Source organism: Trematomus bernacchii, unplaced genomic scaffold (assembly GCF_902827165.1).
Source record: "Trematomus bernacchii unplaced genomic scaffold, fTreBer1.1, whole genome shotgun sequence".
In the NCBI taxonomy this organism is placed as follows: Eukaryota; Metazoa; Chordata; class Actinopteri; order Perciformes; family Nototheniidae; genus Trematomus; species Trematomus bernacchii.
In genome coordinates, this window is record NW_022987720.1 from 25,067,724 (window position 1) to 25,077,180 (window position 9,457).

General features: G+C 39.5%; 1 non-coding gene across 1 annotated transcript; it reads left to right on the plus strand.

Moving 5' to 3' along the window:
- The first annotated feature begins 345 nt into the window (after positions 1-345).
- LOC117493681 lies at positions 346-454 on the plus strand. The gene has a single exon (XR_004556996.1). It is a non-coding gene; the product is annotated as a U6 spliceosomal RNA (small nuclear RNA).
- Positions 455-9,457: the final 9,003 nt, after the last annotated feature.

Sequence of the window (9,457 nt, forward strand, 5' to 3'; positions counted from 1 at the left end):
TTAAATCATTGCATGGACTGGCACAACACTACCTGTCTGAGTTGTTGCACCGGCATGCTCCAGCATGCTCCAGCTAGCAATGCGCTCAGCAGAACATGTTGGTTCTCTGTGCAAGAAAAAAAACAGAGGTGACAGGGCTTTCGCTGTTGCAGCTCCCAGACTGTGGAACAGCCTCCCAGTACATATCCGGGCTGCTCAGTCTATTGAACTTTATAAATCTCAGCTAAAATGAGCCCTAGCAGTTCCTTAGCAGGTCAGACTGGACCAAAAGTGGGCCCGAGCCGGTCCTGAGGAGTAACTTTAGATATCAGACTCGCAGCATTAGCATTCAGACCTTTGTAAGCTGTGTATTGGATAGCATATGTACTAAAATTGGAACGATCCAGAGAAGACTAGCATGGCCCCTCGCGCAAAGACGGATGACACGCATGTTCGTGAAGTGTTCCTAATTTTTATATTTTAATGATTTTATATGATTTTTCAAAGATTTTATTTAGGCGACACAACGCCGCCGTGGCCGCTGGTGGTATTGCAGCTGCAGAGCGGAGCCCTACGATGTGTTCAAAATCAAACATCTCTGTTAATCTCTTTATGTCTTAAAAACATAGACTGTATATATAAATGGACGTAGGGTCCGTGACGTCACCCATAGGATTCTGCAGAGTTGCAGAAAAGCCCTTAGTAGGCGGAGTCGGCCACTAACGGCTCGACAGTGGCGTCAGAGTTCCACTCCCGCCTGCTCCAGCCTGCTCCAAATAAGGGCAAAGAGGCGGAGCCGAGGCGGGACCTGCTACCACCCATGGATGTATAATAAGAACTGGATACAGCGTTGGAGGCGGGGCCTCATTCATTCCTATGAGAGTTGCTCATTCGCGCATGATGATAAAATGGCCCAATTTTTGAGAGAGCGAAACGTCACAGATTACCCGGCATGTCTAGGGCCGGCCCTGCCTGGTTTTATGTGGTCTAGATGTGAAAAAAGCACTGAAATCTCCCTTTTTAAAATATTCACAAACAGAATTAAGGTTTCACAAATCTCAAACTGTGTTATAAAGAATCTTTAGACTCTCTGGGATAATCCAGTCCAAATAAATCGGCTATGCAGCTATTTAAGAGGTTCAAACACGGAGGATTGTTCGCTCAGCGCTGTAAATTAAATTTCCCTTAACTTTCCCCTTAACTGCCGAATCGGAAGCTCTGAATCAGAAGCCAACTTCAGCGTCGTACAGCACGAGAAGTTGCTGCTGGAGCCTGATAAATTCCACCGGCGGTCATACGATGGCTTAAGATGCCCTCACGAATGGCCTGATGTTGTTACGATCAGAGCCGAATTTGAACATTTCCTTTATCGTGTATCCATCTGGTGTCAATTTCGGGACAGTGTGACGCGGGCTTTAAGAGGTACAAACACGGAGGATTGTTCGCTCAGCTCTGTAAAGTAAATGTCCCTTAACTTTTCCCCTTAACTGGGCTGAGAGATCGCCGTGACTTCCGTAAATATTAGTCTTGGCAAATATGGAGGTTGTTTATCTTCATATCGTTACCCTGATTTTAAGATCTGTCCAGTGTTTCAGCTTTATTCAGGGATGCAAACTTGTCACCTTTCGGCGAAATTCCCCGTTTTGATTCCAAAATAGGTCGTTTGTGTGATTCATGTAGATCTGCAATAAAAATATTTTTGGGGTATGGGGGGTGTCTGGGACCCGGAGTAATCTGCGGCCACGAGCTGTTATGTGCCATCATGACACGCATGGTGTTCTTTTTTTATATATTATAATGAAGCGCGAGCACAAGTCTTCCTGCCTGTCGGCTCTGCTCATGGATGTATAATAAGGCTCTGTTGCTCCGGGATATGGGTCTAGCTTCAGCAGCTACATTACCTACGTGTTACATGTTCGTTAATATTAACTGTGCGGTCCGGAGTCACTGTGGCACAGACTGGACCGCTGGTGAACAGCTGTTAGAACGGGCCGTTCAGGTGTCGGAGCGCAGAGCGTGATGTGCACTGAAAAGTGTTTCTGTCGCAATATTATTTAATGAATCGTTGAGCTAGCTAACTAGCATACATTGTCACTATCTGCTAACGTTAGCTTTAGCCTTCGTTTTCAAATAGTTTCTTTCATAGCCTATAAACGGAGGTGGTATAAGTATATATCTTGTACTTGAGTAAAAGTAGAAGCACTCAGATCTTGTACTAGAGTAAAAGTAGAAGTACTCAGATCTTGTACTTGAGTAAAAGTAGAAGTACCAGAGTGTAGGAATACTCTGTTACAGTAAAAGTCCTGCATTTAAAATGTTACTCTAGTAAAAGTAGAAAAGTATCATCATCAAAATATAGTTAAAGTAGCGACAGTAAAAGTAGTCATTGTGCAGACTGGTCCATTTCAGAATAATATATATGATATGTTTTATAATGATTGATCATGAAAGTGTTCTCAAAGCTGGTAAAGGTGCAGCTAGTTTGAATGACTTTGTATACTGCAGAGTAGCTTGTGGATTTACTCCAGGTGGAACTAAAGTCTGATTTAACACTTGATTATATTTCACATCATTCATCCACATCTGTGAAGTAACTAAAGGTATTAAATACATGTAGTGGAGTAGAAGTACACCATTTACCTCTGAACTGTAGAGGAGAAGAAGAACAAAGTAGCAAAACATTGAAATACTTAAATAAAGTACAAGTATCTCAAAATTATAGTATAGTACTTGAGTTTATGAAGTTAGTTACTTTACACCACTGGCTATAAAGATAGAAAGACAGCCTTGCACAGAGGCATGAAAATACATTTTCAAAATGCTCAACAGTCCTGCCAAAATTATAAACTGACTGCTACACAATTAAAATAAATGCTTAAATATATTTCTATTAGATGTGACTCTTTGGCGTTTCTGTTATTATTAACACTGCTGCTTCAGTTGTTCTGACTGCTAAAATCCTCTGTTATTCCTCATTTTAAAGCCGATATTCCGTGGGGTCGGGGGGCTCGGATCCTTGTCACCTTTTTCATACCTGATGAGTTTGCATCCCTGTTTATTCATTTCATGAGCACCGCTGATAAAATGTCCCACAAACACTTCCTCTACTTTTGTGTCTCGAGTGCCTGTGTTCACACACACAAGCATACGCACACTCGCACCAACAAAAACACACACACACACAAAGCGGAACAAAGCAGAAACAGAAACATGTTTTTTTCTAGGCAAAACACAAACACTGACTGACTTCCCACGGTCAATATTTTAACAGTAGGCACTAAATACCCGACTGATACCTCACGTCTTCTACATCAAGACCTGCTCATATATGGACATTTATGACTTTATCGTCCTCGGGTGTAGATCTAGGTTTTTCCTTTTGACTCCAGTGGTAAAGTTTCACGTTTCTGCTCGAAAACTTCACTTGGTACTTTATTTTAAATGTTGCTTAGAAAACTTCGCATACACATCTACTTGGAAAGGTAAAGGACTCTCCGAGTGTTTAAATAGTTAACTTTAGTCTAAGTTATCTCAGTGGTTCGCAAACCTTTTGGTCATCATTTATGTAAACAAGTATTTCCAAGGGACACGTTTATAATTATTATAGTTGTAAATAAAAGAACAAAATAAATAATAACAGGTATGAAATCATTCCAATGTTTACTATAGGACAGTAAAACAAAAACAATTTCAAAAGGGGAGTGATTAGTAAAATATGCATGAAGAAATAAATGTGTTAACTATGTAAAATAAGCTATATAAACTTCCAAACTTGTGATCACTGCTCCACAGAGGAGCAGGGGGAGAGAGGAGAGGCTCTTGCCAAGGGCAACATGGTGCATGTGCCTATGATTGAGCAGTGAGAGCATCATGGATACAGAAATGTTGTGGTCACTGTCTTATTCCTCCACCAGAGGGGGACAGAGACTGTGTCTGAACCTATACATCCATGGTCTGAACTCATGAGAACTATATTTAAAGGTGGGGTATGTAATTTAGCCGGCCGGCCCGGCTAAAATAACTGGATGGCCTACCTGCCTGTCAGCCTTCCATCTGTGCACAAACTTATCTCGTGCCCTCATTGGTCATGTGCGCGTTCGTGTGTGTTGGAGGAGGGGCTCTGTAAGGAAGTCTGAAGGAAGAGGCAGATTTTTTCCGGTTGTGTACTTTCAAATTCTAGCGCACTCGAGCTGGTTTCTCCAAAAGTACATACCCCACCTTTAAGTGCCTTGATATTTAAGTTATATGTAAAATGTTAAACTTTATAGATCACCTCAAAAGTTATTGTCATTTTTAGAATGTAGGGTTCACTTCATAGTGGGCCAGAAAATCCTGACAAAACTTGTTCTCACTTGTTTCACAAACAATTATAAACACAGAAGAAAGGTAAAAGTCAGAAATCATTCTTGAAATTGATCACCAGAATAATTGTTCTCACTTGCTTCTCAGGGCTTCCGTACAATTCACAAGCATTTCTAGCCTAAGAATCCAATGAACTGTATGGCCTGCAGATGGCAATCTAATCCAAGTAGTAATAGTTATCTTTGTGAGCAGGGGAGAACAGTTTAGTATGTATGTGTGTCTCTATGTGTGCGTTTAATGGAGCGACCCTGAGCACTTGTTAGAAAGGTTAGAAAAGTATTGTTCCACAGGAAGCCGCAGATCGTTGTGGCGCGTCCTGTCTTTGTCTCTGCTGTTCGCTATGCCGCTGTCACTGACAGCCACAAACATGAGACACAACGAAGGTCACCTTTAGGCTGCCTGTGTCTCAACCATGTAAATAAATAAACAGATACAGTACAGGCCAACTTTAAACCCATTATGCAAATGTTTATGTGGCACAAAGTAATATATCGGTTTTATTAACCTCTGACTACAGATTGTATCCAACTTAATGACAGCGTCCTGTAACTTCTTTACCAATAAAGCTTCACAATATAGAAGAGTTGAGTCATTAAAGCTCAGGTCGTCAAGAGGCGTCTCCAATATTCCATTGTAGTAAGAGAGTTCTGCCTCGATTTGGAGTCATTGATTCACATGTTAAAGAAACTATTGAAAAAATTCAAGACTTGTTAAATAAAAAAACTGTTGATTATTTCATTGATATATTCAATTTGACAAGTCATTAGAAAATGTGTGCCTCATTAGATTTTATCTAATTTATACATGTTTAGCATCATTTTCAATACTATGGCCAAGTTAGGATGGAAAAAAACATTGTTTTTCTCTCAAACAGTAATTTGTTGACGGTCCCTTAGTGAAACCCTGTGGTAAAGAGTGAGGACTCGGCTGTGAGCTAACCATCCTCTGACTGCAGTCTGTGAAACTAAGAAGATGCTACTCTATCTGCAGTGAATGTCTGTCAAACATCCAACCTGAAACTAACATCACTACAATCATGAATCTTCTAAGTAAAATGAGTCGGGGAAAATACATTTTAAATGACAGAAAGCTCAAATCCTCATGAGTAAATCAACAACCAGACCAGCCTCTTCAGATACTGCATGACATTTTGTGGTACAGAGCAGTCAAAACCTCTGTGAAAATAAGATCCTCCCAAAATAAAAAAAGTCCTGTCTTAAAACTTCCTGTTCTTATGTAAAGGAATTTGCTGTGCAGATGTTTCGTTGAACCTCATTCATCTGGGCACAAACCATGTTTTCTCCATGACACATGTTCACACCTACAACAAGTCTCCTCCTGCGCCTCCCTGAAGGGTTGAATACCTTGCTCAAGGGCTAGATAGTTGTAAAGGGAGGGGATCACCTTTACATATCCCACCTGGATTTGGCTTTAAAGCAGTGTCATGTAATGCAACGTCCAGAGCATTAATGCCGCAAATCACTTAGTCTTTTAATGACTTCACAGCCAATCTGAAACACCTTCATTGCTTGCCCTTTCATCTTTGTCATGCAAACACAGAACCTCAAAACACACCAACCTCAGTTATCTGAAGGGTGAAGCTAAACTGAATTGCTTGAATGTGAAATTGTGTTTTTTTCAGTTGGGATTCTCTGCCTCTGTCAGAGTCTTAAATGTTCCTCCCTTCTTCTTTTTTCTTTCCCTTTACCTTTTCTGACAGGATTAATTAAATGCCACTCCAACAATCAGCTGCATACCAGAGGAGGGAGTGAACCGCAGGGTGGTGTGAGTCAGTCAGTCAGTCAGTCAGTCAGTCAGTCAGTCAGTCAGTGTGTGTGTGTGTGTGTGTGTGTGTGACTCTCCCTGCTGCTCTGCTTCAACAGATTTAAAATCATTATCTGCAGGTGTGGGAGGGTTACTCACTAGTTGCCTGTCAAATTATTTTAACATTGTCATCTTGAAAGTCATTCCTCATTTTTAGAAATGTAACAGTAATCTGATTCTGTCCTTTGTATGTAACTGTAAGGAGATACAGTTACCTTGTTTTGTATCCTATCTGTCACTTCTCTTCTTCCTGAAGAGCTTTAATCTCCAACCTGCTGTAATGATCTGGTTTAAATATCCTCTTTCAACATCACACTTTGATTAAACAACACCAGTGAAGATCATCTCAAGCGTCTTTTAAAAGGTGCCAGTTAGCCCTGAGCTAGTCTCCAGATGTCAGAGCAGGCTTACTCTCCATCCCCTAAACAAAGTGCCAGCGTGATATGATCCTGCCGAGGGCTAAAGCGGCGCTATTGTTGATTTCAAAGTCTCACCAATAACTTTTAGGAGTCAATAAATCATGTTTCAATAACACAGGATGCTGCACCACATTCACACCAAGATTCTTTTTTTTAAACCCCTTTGAACTCCAATACCTTGAATTTCAAAATCAAGTGCGTTCAGAGGCTCACATTTGTTAATAGTTGTAAAAAAGTGAACGTTTTTGGCAGGTGACTGGAGAAGAATGGGAAGTATAACAAACTGAGTTCAATTAGTTTTTTTGGTAACACTTTATTTTGATAGTCCATAGTTAACACTCTATAAGTCATCAGTTGACATTTAGTAGCATGTCAACAGTGCATCAGTTGACATGTATCAGTTGACATTCAACAGCACCGTTCAAACCGACAAGTAACTAAGCATTAGTTGACGATCAACAGATAAGCAACTTAAGTTTAGTTGACTATTACATTAAGCATTAGTTGATGATCAACAGATAAGCAACTTTAGAGTTTAGTTGACTATCTGTTGATTGTCAACTAATCTAAAGTTGACTATCAGTATACTTTTAGTAGGTTCTCCACTAAGCGTTTGTAGGCATGTGTTAGGACTATCCAATTAAAGTGAAAAACAGTTGAGAACAGTAGAAATTCTATAACCTATCAACAGAACACATTCATCCACTAATTATATGCAACAGACATGGGAGTAAAGCGAAATCTTTTGCACAACTGATCACGAACACTGGATAACTGAAGTCAATGCCAGGCTATAAAGCACAGTAGAACAAACACTATATGCAGCATATCAGAGAAAGAAAGCTTTTTTATTTTAATAATATACTACAAGTAAAAACACTGAACAGTTGTGAACCACATTCAATCCTACTAAAGGACTACTAAGTGACTACTACTACTTCTACTGTTCTCAACTGTTTTTCACTTTAATTGGATAGTCCTAACACATGCCTACAAACGCTTAGTGGAGAATGCCTACTAAAAGTATACTGATAGTCAACTCTAGATTAGTTGACAATCAACAGATAGTCAACTAAACTCTAAAGTTACTTATCTGTTGATCATCAACTAATGCTTAATGTAATAATCAACTAAACTCTAAAGTTGCTTATCTGTTGATCATCAACTAATGCTTAATGACTTAGTAATGTAATCTTTAGTTGACATCTTGACTCTCAACAGATTATCAACAGATAGTCGACATGACCCTGTTGATTTTCAACTGACAGATTGATTTTGAGTAGTTGATTGTCAATTTTGAAGATGTTGACACAATCTACAGATAGTAAGGTTGAATATCGGTTAATAACCTGTTGCAAAAAACATGTTGACAGTCAACAGACACTTTTTGTACAATCTATAAATCAACACTTGAGATGTACCTTATATTCTACTGGCAGTTAGTTAAATGCATGTTACTTGTCTGTTGAAACAGTGTTGTTGAATGTCAACTGATGACTTATAGTGTTAACTATGGACTATCAAAATAAAGTGTTACCGTTTTTTTTTTCTGTTAGACAGATTCGTCCTTTTACGACCATATTCTGAATTCAATCTCACCAATAACTAAATGAAGACCTCAACTAAAATGACAGACGATATTAATTTTTGCTTGTTACGTTTGAGTGCATAGTTTTTTGTTTTTTTTATCTCTTAAGAAGGGTGTGTAAATAGAACAGAATATGGACTTTTTTGAATGAAAAAAAAAGATTATGCCTCTCGACCCACCCCAATAATCTTCTATTATGAATTTAAATCAAACAGGATGTCGGCATTTTAATTCAAATGTGTTTTGATTCCTGTGGCTTATGTTTTCTGTCATTTGAGGATTCTTTTCTCTGATTTCAATGACTGTAATGAGCTTGTAATTTCAAGAGTCAAGTGGAATTTTCCTCCTGACATCTTATAAGAATAAATAACAAAGGTTCAGGCTCTAGACGTGACATTTTAAATGCCAAAGTTAACCACCCACTGATCTTTAGGAGGAGTTAAACAAGCCCATGCACCTGACTGCCCTGTGAAATATGCAAACATGCCTCTCACGCTCTTCCTCTCTGCGGATCTAGACATATCATTTAGCTGAGAGAGGTGCTGCTTGGTCACACAGCATAACAACATTACATGTTTGCAGTAGGGACTGTGACAGTTTTTTAAAAGTTATTTTTAAATCCAAATAGGGCTTCTGATTCAGTGCCACATATGAATACTTTCTCTAAGTCTATTGGACACCCTGTCAGCTGGTGTTAGAAACTGTAAGGCCTCCAGAGTACATGAAACCGTGAGAGAGTTGTTCCTTAAAAGGTCTGTGCAGTCAGCGTCTGAATCGAGGCGACTTTGTGCTTGTTGCTCCCCGAGGAAAGCAGAAAAACTGAACCTACAGCCAGGTGATAAAACTTTTGTTCAGCGATGTGATTGTGTAACAGGGTGAGCCCTGCAGCTTCTGCAAGCTGACACCACACATTTAAGTGTCTTGGTTTGCCACCAAAATGCCAAAAATGGCTGCATCAGGGATTTCTCTGCCGTCCCACGTTTCTTCCCAGCATTGCCAAATCACTTTATTTTTTACTCTTTAAAGTTTGATATAAAGTAAAGCAAAAACAGTTATTTTCATCATCTCTTCAAACACATTTAATTGCAAATGTGTTGCTGCTGCTCCTCAAACTACATGCCCATTCTGTATAACAAAACTGTCCCATAAGTGGCTATTTTCTTCAACATTGTCATCACTTACTGAAATACTGATACTGATACTGTCAGGATTCGGGAAAAGGTTGGATCCAAATGCAGTTTAAAAAGGGAAGCGGGTTTCAAAATGTAACATAAGGCGAGCTTTA